Source organism: Protopterus annectens, chromosome 7.part0, assembly GCF_019279795.1.
Source record: "Protopterus annectens isolate FY-2018-M chromosome 7.part0, PAN1.0, whole genome shotgun sequence".
NCBI lineage: Eukaryota > Metazoa > Chordata > Ceratodontiformes > Protopteridae > Protopterus > Protopterus annectens.
The window spans coordinates 1,869,853,123-1,869,877,796 of NC_056739.1; positions in this window are offsets into that span (position 1 = coordinate 1,869,853,123).

Consider the following 24,674-nt stretch of genomic DNA (forward strand, 5'->3'; position numbering starts at 1 on the left):
GGAAGACATGGCGGCAAAAGCTGGTGCTTCCTCTGATTTTGCAGAGGAATCTACTCACTGGGACAGTGATACCAATGATTATCCAGGTTTACCAGCGGCACAAGTGCCACAATACGACTCAAACTTTTTGTGGCACCAGGTCAAACCAGAATAATAAAAAATGGGGCAGGGGCTCCTTTGAAACACAATGAGAGGACTATGGACAACAACAGAAACATTACCCATATCCTCAGCAACAACAGTCAAGGTATAAGAAGTTTAACAGAAATTAATGTTGTTAATGATTCTGCTTGTGCTGTAAATGTATCGGGCTATGCCCTAAATGATTGTGAGGTGGCTGTATTTAACTTGGGCCTTAAGTTTGTTCCAACGGTTATTCTGCGACTATATATGATCAAAAAAGATATATTTTGTTTAGTGAGAAAGTTGCATATATGGAATTTATTTCACAATAGTGTGTATAAAGATAATGAGGAGCAATGTTTTTCTGATAATACAGATGATTCAGATATAAGTTTCTATTTTTGCTACTCAGACTCTGAAGAAGGGGGTGCTATAAATGCTTATTGCCAGTTAAATACAGATAGGGTTCCTTATACATCCCAGTATATACCACCATTTAGACATGAAAGTGTTCAACAGTTTTCAGTGATGGTAAATTATGCAATTGAGAACTTTGCTGCTGAGTTTGAAAAACAAAAAAAAATAGAGTTAAATATAACTTGACCAAAAATGAGTGGGATGCTTTATGCAACCTTAGTAATAAGAAGGAAATTATTTTTAAACCAGCGGATAAGGGGAACAAACTGGTCTTGTTGCATTATGAACATTATTTAAAAATGTGCTATCAACATCTCTATGATGAAAATGTGTATAGGGTAATAAATGTTGAACAGTACCAGCAGGCTATTATGCAATAGAAAGATTTATTATTGAAAGAGAAAAGACTAGGGTACTTTTCAAAAAATGATGTTGAGAAAAAATTTGATACTAAAGGGTGTGTAATGGCATCATTTTATTGTTTGCCTAAGATACATAAACATATTACAGATCCCCCAGGAAGACCCATAGTGTCAGCTTGCAACTACTTTCTGAATAAAATAGGGATTGTTCTTCATAATTATTTGTTGAAAATAGTAAAGAAACAGTTATCATACATACAAGATACCTTTGATTTTTTGAAAAAAATAAAAAAAATATTCATTGGGAACAAAATATGTATTGGTTAGTGATTGATGCCAATAGTTTATATACAAGCATTAAACATAAGTATGGGTTGGAGGCACTGAAATGTGCAATGGACAAAAGTCCAGTGTCAATGTATATCGCTGAACTTTTGGATTTTTGTTTACAGCATAATTTTTTTGAGTTCAATGGGACCTTGTATCTTCAATTACAGGGTACAGCTATGGGTGCTCCATATGCACCTATGTATGCTAAAATTATGATGGGCTTGTTGGAAAAAGAATATTTATACAAGGATTAATTTTTTATTAATAATGTATTTTATTAATATAGATACATAGATGATCTTATTTTTTTATGTACAGGGGGTTTAAATCAGGTTGACACATTTGTAAGCAAACTTAACACCAATAGATTTGGGATGATGTTTGATATTTCTGCTTGTGGTGAGCAAGTAGTCTTTTTGGATGTAAACTTAAAGGGATTGTTGGTCAAATTATTTTCACTTCTGTGCATAGGAAGTTTGAAGGTATTAATTTTCTTCATGGCTCAGGCTTCCATCCACCCCACTTACTAAAATGATTACCATACAGTGAGTTTATAAGAATGAAAACACTTTGTAATAATAAGGAAGATTTAGAAGTTGAATATAACAAGACTTTAAACATGTTTATTCAGAGAAGTTATGAACAAAAAATTGTAAGTGAGGCTTTGAGCAAAGTGAGGAAGACAAATAAGATGTATCGTAACAGACGGGGGAATACTCAATTAAATAACCAGGTTGTAGAAGAAGAAAAAAATAATATGTACATGGTTATGACTTATGACCTACTGAGCGATAGAATAGTTCCTATTATAAAACAAAATTGGGGCTACTTGCTCAAATTTAAAGAATTTGCTAAATTATGTACTAAACCTACATTCTGTTTTAGAAAAGGGTGTAGTATTAAGGACAGATTAGTACATAGCAAATTCCAAACCTCTAGTCTTAGGGTATCAAATACTTTACAAATTTTAGGAAATGTTCCGTATAGAAAATGTATTTCTTGTCAACGTGTTATACAAAGTTTTCAATATATTAATGGAAAGAAATGTAATGTGTTATCGAATTTCTGTTGTACTACTGAATGTATATTCTATGTATTAAAGTGTCTGTGCAACAAGTTTTATATAGGGGAAAGGAAAAGGGCTTTCAAGCTTTGCTTGCAGGAACACGTGAGAGACATAAAGAAATATAAGCTTGAAAGCCCAGTAGCACAACATTTTTTAAAATGTCATAAGGGTGACCTGAGTGGTTTGCAGGGCACTATTTTAGAGAAAATTGATAAAAGTGATTATTTGGATGATAAAGAGAGGCTTCTATATAAATAAGCCCTATTTATTTTAAAATTTGGAACTTTAAATCCTGATGGCTTGAATGCCTATTGTAATTGGAAAGTGCTTATTTAATTAACTGATGCTGTAATTAATTGCTCAATTGATGTATTTAATTGTATATATATATATATATATATATATATATATATATATATATATATAGGGTGAATTTAGTATGATAATTTATTCCACTGAAGGCAATGAATGCCGAGGCGATAGAAAGTAATAAATCTCTTCCTTTGGAGTGGACTGGACTGTCGTATTTAATTTAATCTTTCTGTGCCATCTTTGATACTCTGCTTCATCCTACTCACCTCATGTTCCAAAGCAACTAGAAGTCCTGTGGGCATTATAGTACTGACAATAAATCAACAGAGCATTCTGCTAAAGTATTATATATAACTTGCACACTTGATTCTTAATGCCTAGGAGTAGTAGCTGCATTCAGCTGTAATTTTCTTTATATTTATTCCTCTCTAAAAGTTGCTTCAGTCATTGTAAAGATTGCATGTTATTTCTTCATTTTGAGCATATTGGACATAATTTAAGGCATTAGAACTGGGTAATTACCATTGTTGCTTACAAGGTGGAATAATAATTATCGAACTTGTGGGTCAATTTAGAGCAGTAGACTTTCCTATCAGGTTGCTAACCACTATGTCTACCAGTAAAATGTCTCACATTTGCAGTCATCTGTTTGTACTGCCTAAAGAAACTATACTGATATGTGCTTACAGTATTTTCTGCATACTATGACTGGTCTAACCCTTCATCTTTTATATTCCTAACTTCCTTCATGTTAAAATTGGTTTGACTCAAATGAGTATTAACCTGAATGCTCACACTGTGTTGTGAAAGTTGTTAATATTCTTGCCCACATAGGTAGAATTATATTGTCTTCCTTCTGGTAATGTTAATACTCCGATGTATATGGACTAAGTTAAATGTATCATCTTTTTTGGTTATTTTTCTTTGTTGTAGTATTCTTGACATTTAATGCACTGCCTAACAACAGAAGCTGTGAGTGATAGTAAACCCCATTACTAACTTTGTCGTATCTACTGTTTCCACCTGAGAGATACCAGAGAGACCTAACAGCTGCTAGCTATTGGAAAGGTCTGTTCACCAGCATAATGTGTACTCAAATGAGTGTTTATTACTTTATGTGCAGACTTTCAGTCTTCTGATTCCCACAAGGCCTTTACTAAGGTATATATTTCTCAGCAACCAAAGGAGCTTTTGGAAACACTTGGAATAGAATTCAACTGAGTGACAGAGCTTTTTGCAATGGTAACTTCTTTTAATATAATTCTCTAGTTTTTCTTTCTCTTCCCTTTGTAAAGTTGCTTGCCTAGTTCTAACCACCCATAATATATATTTTATCTCTGGAAAGTAAATCTCTTAATTCCTCACTATCTATAATTATTTTTTTACAGCTCATGGTAACTGGATCCAAAGACTCTCCTCACCAAATTGACAGAAGTCTGAACTACTTCTTTGAAAGAAACTCTGCTCTTTGTTATATGAACTGCCCCTGGGGCACATCAGTTGTGGAAATGAACTTTGTCCTGACATGTAACACCTTCACTTTAAGTCCCCATAACAAGGACTCAAAGACATTTAATGTAACTTGCTAAAGTTCTTGTCTGCTTCTGTATATGGCCATACCACTGGCAATTAGCAATATCACTGAAGTCTAGTCCCCAGGACCCAATTTCTAATGTCATTGTAGTCTTGCCCATTTTACCTCTAAAATTTCTGGACACTTACAAGTAAGCCAATAGAAAATGAAATTAAAAGAATATAAAAAGTGAGGGACATTAAAAAAGGAAGTAAATCAAAGAAAACACCTTGTCCTACTATTTTTCCTTGTAGTGTTTGCTACCCTACTTAACTTCATCTACCTCACACCCATTCACTGATTCTTTCTGGTGTACAGCAGTCTGAGGGAGTTGGGCCCTGCTACATTTACCCTTGCCAGACTTGGATGCACTGTGCTGCCCTATAGTACTGCCAATTCACATCCATCACCACCACATCTAAACTAATATTTCAGTAGCTCCACCCCTAATATGTGCATACACTTACCCACTGACAGCCACAAATACTTTGGCTCACAGTTCAGTCAGCCAGTGTCTATTCTCCTTCCCCACATTTAATAATACCACTAATTTGCAATTCATCATAATTCTCCTCACAGCAACTATACACTCTCCTTTTCTTCCTCTATCATATACACCCATTGTATCCCCTTTCTCTTTCTGCTAACTCCTACCTTTTGTGGTCTACTCCCTCTCTGTTCCTAACGTTCACCAATTCACCTCCTCCCTTTGATTTTCACTGTGTTTTGCTATCCATTTCCTCCCCTTGTTACTTCTCCCCAGTCAACTCCTCCCTCTCTCCATTGTAGCTATTTCTCACAGCTTGTCATTCTCCCCACAACCATCTCCTATACCACCCTCTCTGTTCACCCAGTGTAGTTTTTCACTTATCACTGCTGCTGAGTTCAGCAGCTTCCACTACATATTACTTTCCCATAGCACTGCCTTCTCACATTACAACAATATTCACTTATCTCAAGCCATCTCTCCTTCAGGAGTTCTATTCCATCACCCACTCCACATCATGCATTTCATTGCCAGGCAGTCTATACTATAAAATGTAATCATTCTTACCTCTTACCATTCTCACCCATCTCACATTTTAGTACCTCTCTTTATTTAAGCCATGCAATTTTCTGTAAATCAAATCCAGTTTTACTTCACACTGAACAAAATGGATGGTCAGCCTACATGTCACTCCACTGTTGCCAACCTAATAGCATTACATATCCTAAAACAGTATAACAACTGCCTTATGTTCACACATAATGAACTCTTATGACACATTATGTGCCGACACTTTAAAGTTCTCCTCACCTACAACTATTAGACTCAAAAGAATCAAGCCTCAGCATAAATTAAAATGGAGCAATGTGTTATACGTATCTTATCTTTAATATAATGTCACTGTGAGGCAAATGGTCTCAGTTCCACAATCTGAGGAAAATACATTCCCCACTCAATAGGCTGAGCAAAGTCAGGATGACAGTGAGTTACCTTACAAGTGACACCATTTCTATCATCTCAAAAGACCTTAGAACCCATGCACCAAACCAATATTATATGGTAGTTTTGCATTTGGTGGTGAATAACATGGGGTGAAAATCCTAAGGGATGCAGGGAGACATGTCACAAAGCAAGCAGAATCAGGATACTGAACAGAATTCTCCCTTCTTCATGAGTAATGCCTAGATAGCAATAAATATGATTGGGTTCAGCAATTGGCAAAATAATTATTGTCATTCTAGTGGGTTCTTGTGTGTGTGTGTGTGTGTGTGTGTGTGTGTGTGTGTGTGTGTGTGTGTGTGTGTGTGTGTGTGTGTGTGTGTGTGTGTGTGTGTGTGTGTGAGAGCATGTAAGGAGATGTGCAACAGTCTTTGCAAGGGGTGGCCTGAAGCTCTTATTCAAAAGCCTCTGCATACTGACTTAAGCCCTTGCTGCTCCCATAGTGCCTTATATTGGGCAAAGTGCAGTTAATGAACATTCCAACATAGCAAACATATCAATACAAAAAACAGGATCAAATTACAGTGACTCTACTCAATACCAGAAGTCTAAACAACAAGTTGCTAACTTTGAGGCACTCCTGCACTTGGAAGGCATTCATATATTGTTTAATCAATGAAAGCATAGTTTAAAGACCCAGAAAGCATTCCCTCCACACCTGGGTTTAAAGCCTACCAAGCCTTCAGAAGCACTGGTAACTTTGGTGGTGTGTCTACATTTGTTTGTGACCATATCAACTTAAGACAGATTCTCAGAGACCCACAAATAAAGCACATTGTACCCCAAATTGCACTAAACAAAATTGATTATCAGAATACCACTTGCTACAGGTCACTTTTCATGACTCTAGAAGTTCATGCCAAGTACCTAAACACCATGGATGAACTCAACATAATAAAGAACTCCATTATTTGGGAGAGTTTAATTTCACATTCATTAAATGGAATGCCTACACCTTCAATATAGAATATGCACAGACACTTTTTGATCTAATAAATAAAAACTTAGTGGGCCAGATTGTCACTAGCTCAGTAGAGGACAAAGCATTCTTGACCTAGTTATTTAAAAATCTAGTGTCATCATGTACAAACCTCACTAGTAACTCGCGCTCTGAATAAATCAGATAATAAGATAGTAACCTTTTCCCTCAAACTGTCTAAACCTTTTGAAAACAATGTATCAAAATTCAAGGGTACCAAGCTAAAAAAATCTTCCCAAATATTATAACGAAGTCTCAGGATTCACTTAATAATAACATCACCCAAACATAACTTCAGCAGATAGATTTGCTGTTCCACTTAGATACAGATACAATGGGAAATTTAAAAGCAAACTACTCTGGTTGTCTATTGACAAATAAAATCTAATAACTATCTATCTATCTATCTATCTATCTATCTATCTATCTATCTATCTATCTCTCTCTCTATATATATATATATATATATATACACACACACACACACACACACACACACACACACACACACACACACACACACACACACACACACACACACACACACAGACATATGAAGGTGCCCAGTGCAGTCCTGCAAGATTCAGTATTGTGACCACTTTTTTTTGGTATTTATTTCTTTAATCTACAGACTAAAACTTATGGATAATCAAGTTTGACTACAAACTGGGAGTCATTGTCGAATCCCACTCTAACACAGAAGTCCACCTGTGTACAGAAAATAGGCTTAAATTAAATGCTAAAAAAATCAACATTCTAGCAATTAATAGACAGCATAAAGTTCTGACAATACCTCAATTCAAAATGAAAATGTGGATTGAGACCCTGGAACCTATGATGATAGTTTGCTCTTGTTTCATCACCATGTAGTAACGATTGTCAGAAAATCCTTCCACTTGGAGCAGCTGATCAACATGGGCATATCATCCAGATCTAAAGAGGATATCGTTCCCTTGTACTCATCACTGATCAGATCAGTTATAGAATGCAAGGCCCCCTTTGGGATGTACCTTGTCAGACACTTCAAACAACTAGAAAGATCCCAGAGGTTCCTAACAAAGAGGATCACAGACTTAAAAACCCTAATGGACTAGAAGCTCTTTCCCTCTTTCTTGGGTCATATAGGCTTCTCAGAAGAGAGCTATGCCTTGCTTTGCCTAGCCTACCTATTAGCCAGTGACACAATATTACAGAATATCTTGTACCTTTAGAAGTCAGTCAAATAGTCAGATAAATGCCAGAATAAGAGACATAAACCTGGAGAGGTAGAGTCATTACTCACCATCTCTGTCACTTGTGGAATACATCGCCTGCAGCTAAAAAGAATGATTCTCTTTCTTCCTTCTAATGGGACCTGGCTAATGGATGCATATTCATAAACTCATCCATGGCTTGACTGTCCTAGTCCTTTTTGTGAGGGAAGGTACAGTTTATGATGGGAACTGGCAAGGTATGTTGGCCTCAAGACTCAGTAGCCTTGAACTTCTTATGAATATTATATCTATGATTCCATACAAATCATCACTCTCTCCCATTATAATCCAGTTCTGTGGTGATTTTTCACTGCAAACCAAGTCCATCCTTGCAGTCACCAGCTACACATTTCCCTTTCTACTTCATCTGATCTACGTATTAATTTACTAGACCAATCATACTTAACGTTTTTCATATTAGTATCAGAAGCATTATCAATAAAATTATATACCTGCAGGTCCGGTTAACTTTGCACTCTTGTCATTTCTAAATACTGGCTGAAACCACTAGTTAAACATGTAGAAATCTCTTGATAGTACCCTTAAATTGGACATGACACTAAAAATACAAGGCAGTGTTATTGCTTTACTCTAACATACTCCATCTGACTCCCCATGGTATTCCTCTCCTCAACTACAGTAAAATCCTTATCTCCATATGACTCCCCATGGCATTCCTCTCCTCAACTACAATGAAATCCTTATCTCCATCTGACTCCCCATGGCATGCCTCTCCTCAACTACAGTAAAATCCTTATCTCCTTACTTCAGCACAAAAAATATGTATCATGACTTGTACATTCCTCCTGGAAACAGCCTCTCCACATTGGAGTGTATTCTATCCTGGATAACAGCAAATATCCTTTAATATGTGTATATATATATATATATATATATATATATATATATATATATATATATATATATATATATATATGTGTGTATATATATATATATATATATATATATATATATATATATATATATATATATATATGTATATAATGTAAATAATATATAGTATGATAACAGCACTTATCCTAGTAGATACAAACATTGACTTATGTAAATAATATATAGCTTGATAACAAAAATTATCCTAGTAGACACAAACATTAACTTACTGTCTCTTACCTTCATCCATGCTCATTCCAAGCATCTCTAAATCTCTTTGGTTTTGTGACAGTTCATCAGCACCCCAGCTATATATAATAAGCCCAGTAGTAAGAAATGCACACTAAACCCCAAAATATCCTCCAATCCCAGCAACATCTCTACTTTAGGCAACCTACCTCACTCTTAGCAATCATCTTCCTTCTTTTAATATTAAGAGCAACATTTATCGACCTAGGCAGCATTATTTTACTGAAGCACAAAATGTTGCAACCTTCAACAGATACTATCATAATTAGTCCTAAGTCAATTAACTGGTGCATTCCTAGAGTTATTCCATTTGCTGGTACAGTTACCCATTTCAATACAATTTTCCTTAATACACTGAATGCACAAGCACTCTTAAGATGAAAAAATGGTAAAATACAACACAGACCCTGGCTAACACCAGACACAAGGAAACATGCAGAAATGGGACAAGGCTGGAAAACCTCCAAAAATTTGACTGCCTTCATTGTCTCACCAAAAATAGAATTAGAATTTTTAAAACATATTACTGGTTTAACCTTCAAAGCAGTAAACATAAAAATGCCCAATGATGTCAAGGAGATCCATTAAAAAATATTATAATTTTGTAGAACAAAAAAACCCAACCCATGGCCAGATACACACCCATAAACTACTACCTCATCATTCACTCATTTCCAGTTCATCAATACTATAACTTCTCTGCTCAAGGCAAACACTAATAAAAAAAAAAAAAAAAAAAAAAAATGACACCCATCAAACGCCCTAGACTTACTACTCAACAACATGGGGGGTTACTATACTACCCCCTGTATGATACCCTCCCTGGTAAGGTCAGACTGTAAATCTGTCTTGTTTGAAGTAGCAATCACACCTGACTTTCCCACAGGAGCAAAAAAACTGAAATATCTTTCCAAATTAAACTATAGCCTGCTAGGTGATCATATAAAAAAGTTTCAAACTCCCTGCTAACACAGCTAACAATGAGTTCTGTGCAGAGGAGTACACAAATGCCCTGTATAACCACTTAAACAGCTGCATAGACTCAGCTGTACTTAACCAAATTAAAACTAGGGCCTCCAAAAAAAAAAGGCCACCCTGGTGGACCTCAAGTATAAACAAGTTATATAACAAAAGGAAGAAACTGATGTCTTAGAACAAGAGGGAGGTTACTCAGCAGAAGAAGAATACCCTCCACAGCTTGAACACACAAATCAGATATCTTGTAAAGTCCCCTAAAGCTAGTTACAAAGTTAAATTAGCATCCCTAGCAAAGGATAATCATAAGGCATTCTTTAGCCATGTCCGAAATCTAAAAGGGAACTCCCAACTAAGCACCAAACTTATAGTGGGTGGTACCTATCATACTAAACCTGCAGACATTGTCAATCTGTTAGCTGACAGACTTGGCACAAACTTAACCCCCTTTTCCCCACCAGCCATACCCCAAAGCATACGTGACAGCAGTCCTCTACCTAGTATCTCCATACAGCAAGTTATATCTATACTCTCCAAGGCCAAATACATGGATTCTATGGGACCAGATAACATTCCAGGCTGCTTATTAAACAATCTAAAACAAGACCTAGCTGAACCACTTGGCACTCTTTTTAACATCAGCCTGAGAACTGGCTTTGTTCCAGCAGAATGGAGAACAGCAACAGTAATCCCCTTGCACAATGGGGGTTCATCAACTGATCCCTGGGAAGTATAGACCCATAAACCTAACCAGGCTTATCTGCAAGGTCATGGAAACAATCATTATGGACCTTATCAACAAGGACATAGGCAAATCTTCAAACTCTTGACCAGACCCAGTTTGGCTTCATTAAGGGTAGATCATGCTTATTGAACCTGGTGGACTTCTTTGAGAATTTCCACAAAGCCCTGAATGAAGGCAAAACTGTACATACTGCCTATCTTGACTTAGCCAAGTTTTTGACACAATCCCCCACTCAAGTATCATTGAGAAAGTCTCCCATTTGGGGATTAACCAATATGTCACTAGATGAGTAGCCAACTGACTCACTGATAAAGTTGGAGATCCCACTTATACCATTAGACCAGTTACCAGTGACATATCACAAGGATCTGTACCGGGCCCTCTACTGTTTAGAATCTTTTTCTCAGAATTCAGGTGAAAGTAGATGACCTGTGGCTACCCAAATTCACTGATGATTGCAAACTAGGCACAATCATTGAGTTCCCAAACAATATTAACATATTACAAAGGGGGCTAACACAGACAAATGATTGGTGTCAAAGCCACAGACTAAAACTAAATGTAAAAAAGTGCATTATTATCCCCTTTGGCAAAGAGGAATTCCCTGCAAGTTACAATATTTAAATTTGGGAACACAAGTTGATAGCAGTCTTAACTTCGATCGCCATATGTCCACAGTAGTAAGGAAAGCCTTTGACATTGCTCATCTCATAAGTATGGACATAGCATCCAAGATTAAGGATGTTATAACTCCTCTGTACTTGACCTTCATAGGACCACTAATAGAGTACAATCCTCACTTTTGCATGTACCTCACCAGACACCTTCAGCAGCTGGGGAGACTACAGAGGTTTCCAACTAAGAAAATTCAGGGCCTCCAAAACATGGTCAAAATGGAAAGACTGAAAGCCATGTCACTGTACTATGCAGGCTGCTGACAGACTGACCCTGCCCTAATGGAAATGCTGCACATCTGCATATCAAATGGGACAAGAGTCACTCACTCCAGGGATCTCAATCTAGCCTGTGACATTAACAGAACATGATGGAGAAAAAGTTATATATCCCAGAGATTGCAGCTCCTCTGGAATAAACTCCCAATTCACATGAAGCAGAGCTCCTCAATGACCCTATTCAAGTCCAACCTAGACAACTGAACTATTGCTGTGAATAATGACCATCTAACCAAGTTCCCTTAGAGAACACGGGTATAACATGGCAGGCTTGTAAAGGCCCTAGGGCCATTAGCATACTAACCTCCTAAGAACCTATGAACCTAAAAAAACAACACTGACCCCACTACTTTTCCCCTTAGCAGTATTCTCATGTCTACCATTTAAAAATACTTCCTCAGACTAAAGCCATCATCATAGTTCCTGAAAACCTACCAGCAGGATAATTACAATTCACCGCACATGTCATACCATACCAAGTTTCAGCAGAAATTAACAGATTAATTCAAAAATCAAATAGCCCTACTCTCTGGGAAAAAAAAACATCCATTCTTCCATTTCAAAAATGAGGCAATACTCTTGACATTTACAACTACAGGCCCATAGCCACACTCTCAATATTATCTAAAATCCTGGAAAAATGTATCCAATCTCAAGCCTTAAGGCTATCCATGACAGCAACCTTCTGAAAACACCCAGGATGGTGTCAAACGTAATTCTTTTGCTACCACTTCCCTTCTTGACTTCATAAATACTATTAACTAGAAAAAATCATGCATCCTGTATCATTTCTGCACTATTCCCAAAACTGTCAAAAGCCTTCCACCTGTCCCTCTCCACTTTTTCATCATTTCAAAGCTATGTGATCGATAGAGCACAACTTGTAAAATATCAATACAAGCTACTCTATCTTTTTAACTGTCTGTTTCAGAGTTCCCCAAGATTCAGTGTTAGAGCCCCTACAATTTGACATATTCATTAATGACTCAGCTCATATGTATTCTGCCCATAATCTGTCCCAACTACAACAACTTGCACAATAGCTTTCACTGCCATTTTGCAGTAGCTGAATGAATCTGAATTAATTTTAAATAAAAATACAACTCTGTACTCTCAAATCACATATAGACTGCAAATCTAGTTTCAGTCACCTCCTCAAATAAAACAATCATTTTAGTCATCTCTCACACCAGCTTATTTTGAGTCTTAATAAATTGCAACATGCAATTTGACTTGTACAATGAACAAACTATCAAAAAGCATCAGAAACTGGCTCTTTTTCTTTTTTAAATTCTCCAAGTCTTTTGGGTTTCTAATACGATGATGGGAACAGGCCCTATTCTTATGTCAAAGTATGATTAAAGTTCATGAAATTAGTATTGTTTCAATCTTTGACGTTAGCCAGAAGTGCTCTTCGCAGCCCCTGCAATGTGCCAAATATTGACTCCTTCAGCAATTCATATGGATGTACATGTATTGCTATCATATATAACTGCAATTGTAAATTATTTTTTTATAAGACCCATTGCTCCTACTACTAGTGGAATGGTCTGGCTATCCGTCTTCCACATTGCCCTCATTTCTGCCTGCAAATCCTGGTATTTTATGACTCTGTGTCCCTCTGTACATAAGACACTGTAGTTAGTGGGTGTAGCAATTTTAATAATCAATGCCACTTTTGTTTTCTTTTCATGGACTATTATAGTTGGTTTTCTCACATCTATTTTTTGAACTGTTGGTAATGGGTGATCCCATGTGATATCAACTTCATCATTTTCTATAATGGTCTGTGGCTCATTTCCAATGTTTTTGAGCTACTTCAATATCATAATGTTTGCACAATCCCCAGTGCAACAGTCTTTATACATTAGTATGCCTTTCAGTATACACTCCTTCTGCCATTAGTATATCACAACCAGCAACAAGATGTACAACAGTTTCCAATTCTGTTTTACAAAACCTACATTTGTTTCTTTCTCCCACATCTTCAATACATTTTGTAAACCAATGTGTATGTAGTCTATTACCTTGGGGTGCCAATATTAATCTGTCATCTTCTGGTTTAAATTCACCTCTCCTTAAACATTCCTGTGTTTGATCCTGATCAACATGAGGTTGCTCCCAACAGTTTTCTATACTTGCAACTACATTTATGCATTTTTCACATTTCTTGTCTTCTCATCTGATCATTCACCTTATATTCTTTCTTTTTTTTTTTGGCACATTCAATTGCTGCCTGATTTTTATCCAGTTCTGGTTTGATTTATATGTTTCTGCTAAACTAATCAGGGAAGTCATCTTAGACTTATTCTTCTCATGTTTTAAAACTTTTATTACATTTGGGTCATATGAGCTCAGCAGATATGTATGCAGTTCTATGATTGCAGATCTATACATGCAATTAATTTCAAGGAGGCCCATACCTCCTTCAGAATGGGGAATATATAGTCTTGGTATACACTAATTTTTATAAATAATTTGATAAGCACGAAGCATCCTTTTTATTTTCCTGTCCAACAGATCCAACCCCTTTTACTGCCAGACAGTCACTCCAACTATAATTTAGGACAGGAAGAGCAAGCTGGTTTATATCTTGGACATTGTTCCTAGATGTCAGTGCTGTTTTCAGTATTAATTTTAGTCTTCTAAAATATTCCTTACTAAGTTGTATTCACATTTGTTCATGTTTTATTTTTGATCCTTCATCAGTTCCCAAATATTTGTACACTTCCATCTTGTTCAAGTTCTTTTATATTACATTCCTGTCCCAAACTGATGTTTTGTAGGTGCTACAACTTTCCTGCTTTAAAATTTACTTTTGCACATTTATCAAGACCAAGTAGCATCTTATATCATCTGAAAAAGTTTTTAACAACTTGTTGTGCTTTTACTTCCTCATGTGATGAAGTATACAGTTTAAAATAATCCACAAAAACAAGATGAGAAGTATTAGACTGTTTTCTGGCACTCAAATTGTAGCCATGGCCTAATATGTTAAGTAGACATCTTAATGGGTTAAGGGTAAGACAAAAGAGCAGCAGTGACAGAGAGTCACCCTGGAATATCCCCTTGTGAATTTTTATCCCTGGAATAATAATTTGGAATAATAATTTGTCATTTATCATGGCTTGTGGTTTGCCACTGTTTCATGGTCACTGTAATGTAATTGATCAGTGTAGGGTGTATCTCATGCATTTTAAAGAATTCTTTTATCCATGAATGTGGAATACTGTTAAATGCTTTTTTGTACTCTATCCATGCCATACTTAGATTCTTCCCCTTTTTATAGTTCTCCATTTTGACTTTATTTAACAACAAATGATCCTTTGTTCCGTGTGACTTTCTTTTGTTACACTTTTGCTCTACTGCCACGATTGAGTTTTCTTCTAAATGACTATAAACTCTGCATCATTTCCAGAGCATATATTCGTCATCGGAAGACAAGTTATTGGTCTATAGGAGTATTGTTTGTCCTGTTGTTAACCAGGTTGGTGTCTGTTTGGGGAGACATATAAATAGTTCTTACTGATGGCTAAATCTTCATGTAAAGATGTTAATATTTTTAGCCAGAAGTTAGGCACTGCATCTGGGCCTGAGCTTTTCCAATTAGGAGCTTTCCTTAACTTTGTTTCAACCTCTCTGGCCATGACTTCAACCCATTTCTTATTCTGTACATTTGAACTTCTTATTTTTTTATTTTACTTCTTCTGTCCATTCAGCAACTTTATTATACTCCACAGGATATTCATAGATATTTCGCCAAAATGTATCTATTTCTTCTTTTTTTGGTGGTGTTTCAATTCCTTTTTTCTTGTTTCCCAATTCTCTATAAAAACTTTTAGGTCATCAATAAATTGCTTATTTTGTACTTTTCCTTTATACTTATCCACATATCTTCTAAGTTTTTCTGCCTATGATGATATTTTTAGTTAATTATTTGTAATAGTGCACAACAGATCAGAATCTGTTCTAATACTGTACACTGCTTTTACCACTTCAGTCTGAGTATTTTTGTTGATCTGTTTCCTCTTCTATGGTCATCTAACAGTGAAACTTCTTGTCTTAATTGCTTTATACTTTTCTCTATTCAATATTTCCATGATGGCATTTGATTTCTACCCTTCCTTTCCCTTACTGCCCTATGTTTTTGTGGTAAGACTTTATCTGTTATAAATTTAGCTACACAGTAATATAGCCCATTTACTTATGTTACATCATATTAATTTCTAAGGACAGTCCTAATTACTGTATTCATTTGTTATATCAAACTTCTATATTTTTGGGCATTACTGAATTTCTGTAGTCTATTTATTTTATTGACATTAATACAGCTATCCGTCTCTATTAAATCAAGCAACTCTTCTCTTAGATAATTTTCTTCTAAACTGAGGGCACATCCTCTGTTCTACATTTTCCTGCAGGTATTCTACAGAAAGTTCCAGAGAATCATACTGCACCACATTCTGTTCAGCTTGACCCTGTATCATCCTTTGCTCTTTCATATGGAAACTCACTGGCCTATCATCCACAACATTGACTACATCAGAGTTGCCACAGTTTCCTGTTCCTTCCCTTGCTGTACAACGCCAACTGAACTTTTGTACTGGTTTCCTATGAAAGGCTCTAAAGTATCGACATATGACAACTGATAAGATATTTCCCGCTCCACTGGTTTCTCCTTAATTTGAGGAACCATTGCTCTATCCTGCTGTTATGTTATTGGAGTTAGATTTTCTACACTAAATCCTTGACTTTGCAGTTAATCCATAACCTCAGTTTCTATTTCTTCAACTTCTCCATTACTAATCCTATTTTCTACTTTTGTCTTTGTTTTCTTATTTTTTTGTATTATGAAATTTTCCATATCTGGATGCCTTTGCTTGTATTTCTCTTTGAATATTTTTGGGACTGCTTTTTTTTATTGATTAAGTTGGCTTTCTGCTTTGCATAAATATTGCACCATATCAGATCTCTCTTTCTTTCCCTCCCGTGTCTGTATTTCTTTTTTACACCTTTCAAAAATCTCTAGATTTTGTTCTTTATAATTTTGCACGTCCTCAATCGCTTCATTTTCCAAACAGCCCAAGGTTTATTTGTCTATATAATGCTTTTCACAAATCTTGTTGTTTTAATGAACACACATTTTTGTTTGAACCTTCTGAAAAATTTTCATGGGCAAGTATTTTTCTTTTCTCTAATTTCTCTCTTAATCTTTTTGTATATCTTCTGTCTGGGAATTCCACACTTCTTGCATAATAGTAACAATACAGAATTTCTTTCCTATACTCAAAAGTACTCTATTATCTTTATTGCTCTTTTTTTGACCTATCAGTGTTTGTGATGTTTGTTGACTGCAACTTCGTTCTACAACAGGGGGCATCCTTACCCTGAGTCTGACCTAGTCCCATTGTAGGAATGTTTTTGTGTCTTGAGGATTCTGCACTGTAATTTTTTCCAGTCTTGGCACCAGTGCGCCTATCAGGATTGGGGACTATGTTATCTTGGATCTTGTTTACCTAACTAACTTTTTTATTTTTTAACTTAGTGGTTATCCATGATATATGTACATTGCAGTGGTGTAGCAGTTTGCATTGTTGTCACACAGCAAGAGGGTCTTCAGTTCAATTCTTGGCTGGGTTGCCTTTGGTGCAGAGTTTGCATGTCTTCCCTGCATTTATTTGGGTTTCCTCTGGGTGCTCTGATTTCCTTCCACATTACAAAGACAAGCATCTGGACCATTTCTCGCATGGCCTCCACTGAAAATTAGCATATTCCAGGCCGGAATTTCCTGGTAAACAAATGTTAAATAAAAAAATAAATACATATATAAATATATATATATATATATATATATATATATATATATATATATATACACACACACACACACTATATAAATGACAGTCTGTATATACCAGTGTCATCTTGGTACAGGGTCCACCTCATGAAGGTACTCATCAAGGCTTGAGGATAAATTCAATTTCAGCAATACTACTCTCCTTTGCTTGCTGATTTATCATCTCTCCATTTGGACCCCCATATAGGGCAAAACATATCCTTACAAACAGTAGAGGGATTACACAAGCATCCAACTATCTTTTACACACATTACTATATGCCTCTCCAATCTTTACACATCTGCAGTCCACTCAAAATAGCCAATTTTGGGAATACCAGACTAAAACTGTCACATTTTCATCATCTAATCCTTATTCTTCCCAGCATGGCAACTCACTCAACCACCATAATTGTCTGGATCTCCCTTATTACCTCACACTCTCTCAGCTCCTTGTTGTACATCATACTTAAGCACACTTCCCTAGGTACTGCTGTCAAATATTACAATACTAAGTGATCCCTCCCAACAGGTAACAAAAATCGTAGGATACAGAAGTCTTACAATTCAGAATGTCATGTTCTATATGTCACCTGTAGCTCCAAATCCTGGAACTTTGTTCCTGTTTCAATCAGGCTCACAGAAATAGTCTGAGCTTCAAACAAAATCTGAAGCAGTTCCTACAAGATTTTTGGATATGCCCCTGCTTCTCCCCTGGCTACAATCTGTCAACATCCCATGTCAATGAATATTCGTCCCTACTTCCCTTCCCTTCTTATACACACAGCACCTCTGACATTTACCACAAATTCTCAGATATAAATATTATATGTACAATGTATGATACTGTAATCTATCCTCCATCTAATTCCTGTAATTGATGTTTTCTGTTAATATTGTAGAATCATCACCCCTTGCTGTATTCTACATACACTCTAATATATATTCTCTTATAAGTTGTATTTTGCATATTCCCTCAGATCACATGTACTATGTGCATTTTCCTAGTATTTTTTCCTAGTGTTTGTCACATTTTACCCTCCTATAGTTTCGTCATAATAAGGAAAACATACTGAGAAACTGAAATATGATCTCGTAAAGCATGCTGTATGGAGATTTTCTCTCCAGTCCTCTTCAGAAAGTGGGCTATATGGCAAATCAAAATTTGTGTGTATGTGTGTGTGCACGTGTATTTGTTTTCACTGTTTAAAGCAAAAATTTGATGCAAGTTGGCAACTAGATATGCTGCACTTATGGGTGCACTGTTTATATTGTTTTTTTAAAACAGCATGAATTACAGCAGTAGAATATAATAGGAGATGGAACATTTTATAACGTAGACTTATTTGATGAACCTTAGTATTGCTGTTTTATGGCCAGTGGATCTTTTGTCTGATTGGCACTGTTGACACTTTTCCACTTTCCTTGTATCTGCCTCTCCCTGTCTTTTGCCTTTACCTTTACATAAATGTTCTGGTAAGCTTAACTGTTATTAAAACCAAATTGTAATTTGAAATTAACTAATAGTGTTTTTGAGCACACGTAGCCTGTGAAAGACTTCTGTATAAACACATGCTGATTTAATTTGGCTTCAGATTGCTTTAGCACTACTGGATGCAGTCTGTGTCCTTGAGAACCCAAGTATTATTGTGCTATGATTTTTTTTACCTGAGATCATCTTGTTGGATGAACTGTTGCTGTCTTATGTGGGAGAAAAAAGATAGATGGCTGATGCAGTAGAAAAAAGAATTACTGCGAAAAAAGAGGTTTGGTAGAAGAATGAAAATGAGAAAATGTCTCACATGACATTAATAATTCCATTGTTTTAATCTCCATAAAAGAAGTCATTAAAATTGCAGCTTTCATATATTGCTTGGAGTCTAGTTATGCCACAAATAATGCTATAACATGTGTATGAATGATGTAAAACTGACATTTTAAAGGTTATCCCATATGTAATATTAATCTTAAAGGTTATTATATTCACATCAGAATATCTATTGTATCTTGATTTAGGGATTAAATGAATTTTGTGTGACTGAAAGAAGACAGGTTAAAAACTAATGACCGAGGGATTGTTTGACATTCATTCAGATGTCATTCTTACTAACAAGTGGAGCATCAATGATGGTGAAGTCACTTTCTTCTGACAACACTCATACTCAGAAAATTATTTAGAAAAAAAAATGTATCATTTGCAGTTTTTTCTTTGCAAAACTGTGACTTAATTTTCCCTAAAGTGAAGCAATATTAATGAAGTACTAAACTACCCAGTTTACAGTGTACCTCTCCAAAAAATGTGTTCTTTGTATGTTTGGTCTCAAAGCAGATCATGCACAATTGTACCAGCAGCAAACTTAGCACAGAATCTCCCTATGTAATGTAGAAGTGATTTATCAAACAGAATGTCATTTTGGGAATGTACTTCAAGTAGTCCAAATGAAAAATGAAATAGTACTATTAACTGTCTTCTTCTTGTGCAGCATCAGCAGTAAAAACAGCAGTGAAATGATAATAATTAGTCTTTCTAGTAATATGCCATGGACATCATCTGTGCGACTTCATGTGTCATATGGTACTGACACCTACTATTAAATATCCATTTGCCAATGCAGAACATTTTATGTGTGATATACGAGATGAGTGCTGGTTACCTTTCAGAATACAAAATGCATTTTCATTAGGAATTGCAAGACCCTATCAGTTACGTTTATGATATGCATTATAAAGGTATCTAAACAGAAAGGTTCAATCACAATTTTGAAAGGCAAAAAGATTGAGTTCTAGGCAAATTACTGTTCTAAGACACATACTCAGTACAGCTGTTCCTACTAATTTCCACTCTGTCTGGCTTTGCTGAATTATAGCAGTCAGTTTCGTCTTAGTTTTCCACAATGTCTATAGGCATGGTTTGCTACGTGAGATAAGAGTTATGCCCTAGCAAGAAAGACTGGCATGCTCATTCATGCATTACAAAAGAAAATAAAATAAATTTATTTTTATTTATTTTACATTTGTTAACCGGGGGTGTCTGACTGAGCCAAAAAGGCTCTTTTTCAGCAGATGCCTGGGGAGAAAAGCTCCACAAATAAAAAAATTACAGATACATTTTGTTAGACATGATCAGTATACACACAATTACAAAATACTTGTTTTTACAGTGGTATGCAGCACATCAACAGTTACAGTGGAGAGAACAAACAAAAAAATATTAATTTAAAAATAAAGGTAATTAATAGATTTGTGATGTACAACTGAAATTTGGAACATAGGTAGAATATATACATAGTACACAGGTACAGTACATACATTGTAGATTAGCCAGTGTTTGTGAGTAAGATTGAAAACTATTATCAAGCACTCTAGATTTAGTATGTATACCTTATCCACTTTCACTAGCCTGGGGGGCAATCATGGCACTGCCAACTTTGCTTGAGATGTTGCCTGATGAGGTCTTTAAAGGAGGCTTTGGATGATGTGTTTTGAATGCTAGTGGGGACTGAGTTAAATTTTCTAGCCACTGAACTACTATATAGTGCATCTCCAAAGCTATTGTAGCTGTTGGTGACTTCTAGTAGTAGTTTGCTTGATGATCTAAGACGCCTTTTGGCTGAGTGATGTTGTACTAGACTTTTGAGGGCAGGACACTTATTGGGGAGGTAATAGATAGAATGACAGAGGCAGAGCTGATTGTAAGTTAGGAGGTTCGGCAGTTCAAGCCAGTGGAGCTGTCTCAAAACAGTACAGTGATGAGTTCTATATGAGCAATTTGCAGCAAAGTGGGCAGTTCTGTTATAGCAGGCTTCCATTTTGCTTAGTTCAGTTTTGTTGAGATTAGTCAAAATGGGAGATGCATAGAGTAGAGTGGATAGAAGTTGGGAGCAAGCAATGGATCTTGTGTTGTTGATAGGAAATGGTTTGATATGGTAGAGTGATCCCAGTTTGGCATGTACTTTTTTAATAATTAAGTTGAAATGACTATCAAATTTTAGGTGGGAGTCTATTTTTATTCCCAATAGCTTAGCCTGTGCCCACTGGAGCGATTGGAGTAGCATTTGTGGAGTAGATAGTGAACTGACTGTTACCAGGGTTTTTCTTAGAACTGGTTATAATCATAAGCTGAGTTTTCTTTGGATTGAGGATAAGTTGGGCTTTGGTAAGGTAGTTTTCAATGTCAGAGAATGCTAGTTGAGTTGTTTGCAGGAGAGTGGGAATGTTTTGTGCAGCACAGATTAAGGTAGTGTCATCTGCATACTGAATGACAGATGCATGCTGTGTGGAGGTATGGAGGTAATTTGTGAAGACTGTGAATAGAAGTGGTCCTAAGATAGAACCCTGTGGGACTCCTATAGTTATGGGCAGCTGAGGAGAGAGAAAATTCTCCCATTTCACAGCTTGGTACCTGTCAGTTAAGTAGCTTTGGAACCAGGTGAGAGTGGAATTTGATAGGTGATATTGGTTTAGTTTGTTTAGCAGGATTTGGTGTGAGACTGTGTCAAATGCTTTGGACATATCCAGAAAAAGAGTTAACACCTGTAGGCCTTAATTTTTGAGACAGTTTACTGTGTCTGTGAGACAGAGGAGGGCTGTAGTGGTACTATGGGCAGGTCTGAAACCATGCTAAGTAGGTGACAGGATGTTGCTGTCTAGGAGATAGTTTAGCATCTGGGTATGGATGCATTTTTCTAGGATTTTGGCCAGGGGGGAGAGTAAAGCAATGGGTTTGTAATTATTAAGTTCAATGGAGGTCCCGCCTTTATGTATGAGTGTAACATAGGATATTTGCCAGAGTTTGGGCACATAGTTTTCAACAATTGATCTGTTTATGAGAGTGGAGACTGCGATAGCAATAGCATCTGCTGGGAGTTTCAAGGAAATTGCTGGGGAGTAGGTTGGCTGCTGTTGATGAGGTTTTTAGTTTGGATAGCATGCTTTTAATTGAAGTGGTGGAAACTGTTTTTGAGGGTAAAGCTTGTATCAGTGTTATTTGTGTTGAGGGGGATAGCGAGGAAGGAACTGTCCTGTGATACTAAGGATAAAATTGAGTTCACAAAGTGGGAGTTGAGTTGTGTTTCGATGGGAACTTTAGTGTCAGGGGTGGTTGGTTTGGTAGTTGGTTATGTAGTAAAAGCATGTCTATAAAGTCTGTTGTATGTAATATTTAATATTGCTTTCTTGGTATACGTCTATGAAACCCTGGTAAACAAATGATAAATACTGAAGATATGCAGAGGTGCTGCACCAAGTCAATGCATAGAGAGGGTGGAGCAAAGGTTCAAGTTGTTAGGGGACATGACTGGCCGGTGTTAATTGGGTGGAACTGCATCACTGGCATTCATTTATAACAAATTATGAAAGCTTCCAGAACCAGTCAGTAAATTACCCCCTACAAATCAAATAAAAGTCAAATTTGTGGGTCACGTTTAATTTGCATGGCTAAAGTTCTAATGTGCTTCAAGATGGACGCATCAAGAGAGAGATAAAGAGAGATGTCAGCCAAAAGTCCTCTTTGTAGCACCCGGAAAGTGTGTTACAGCTTACTAAAGGGTGTTTTGATCTTGGGGGAATTCAATGACTGCACACAGTTTGCAATCAACTGCAAACTTGGTAAGCCTGAAGCGTTTGGCATTGTCTTTGACATCTGAGATGTAGATGCCAAAGAAGAGTGGGTAACTGCTGTCTTTTTGGAGATTGCCTCACAAATTCTCATGTCCTGAGTCCTGTTAATGAGCCAGACAGCAATCCAGTTTGTTATAAAGGGGTTTGTACCAAGTTCCATAAGTTAATTGACATTGAATCAGCTCAATAGCACGAGTATAACAGAATTCACTAAGGGCTGAATGAAAGATGTTGCCAGTTGAAAAATCTTGTATGAAAACCACTTTATTATAAATTACGACAAGGTTAAGCGCTTTCATCTAAATACATAGACTTCATCAGAACACTGTCCTTACAAATTCATACATTTTTATACTACATTCATACTAATTAATGCACCAATCATACAACAATTAAACCAGCATATAAATAAACTATATAAAAATAAGAGTCTGCTGTTCCCATTTCAAAATACTAGTATATATGGTACTGAAATCACTAATGCTTCTAATACATCAACACACACTATAAAAATATGTATATACATTCAAATATTGGTTTACTTATATACACTTTTTATACATTTGTAAACCTCTCTAAAAAATCTCTTAAAAATTAAACCTTATTCAACAATATAGGTTTAATCGTAATGTATTCATTAATTCCTGGTGGTAAAGTTGCATTCAATAAAATTTGCCATCTAACCTCTTTCTCTCTCAGAGTATACTTGATACTCCCACCTCTTTGTGATACCTTCACCACTTCCAATATTGCAAACTTGAAAGTATTGCAATTGGAACTGTCCCGTACATGTCTAAATAGGGCATTATTCTCATCCCTTTTCTTTATAGCATACAAATGCTCATAAATCCTATTTTTCAATTTTCTTCCTGTTTGACCCACATAAAAACTAGGACAGGTGGTGCACAGAGCCAGATATATAACATTGGTAGTATCACAATTACCACGACAAAAGTGCAAAATATTTTTACTGATATTATGTAACTGCACCTCCTGGTCCTCCATAATAGCCTTACATTGATTACAGTGTCCACATTTCCGTGTGCCTGTCAATTGTCCTTTAAACCTCTCTATATTGTGTTCAAATTTATTCTTAAGGTTAAACCCCACACTATTAACAAACATGGGTCCGTTGCCCACTAAAGCCAATATTGCATCATCCCCCTTTAAAATATTCCAATTCTTCTTGATAATATGTTTTATATCCTCAGTATAATAACTAAAGGGTAAAATACATGCCGTATGGAAATCCCTTTCATTTCCTTGACTGTTGGTTATACTTATATTGTCTATACCCACTCCTAATAAAGGTTTATATTTAATGCCCCACATTTTACTCACATACTCTATAGCATCCTTAATAACATATTCAGGGTATCCCCTCTGCTTAAACATATTGCCTATTGTATTCAACTCCATCACCATCTCACTATACTCTGAAGTCATTCTGGCAGCTCGAATACACTGACCCTTGACTATGTTATTTTTTAACCTAACAGGAT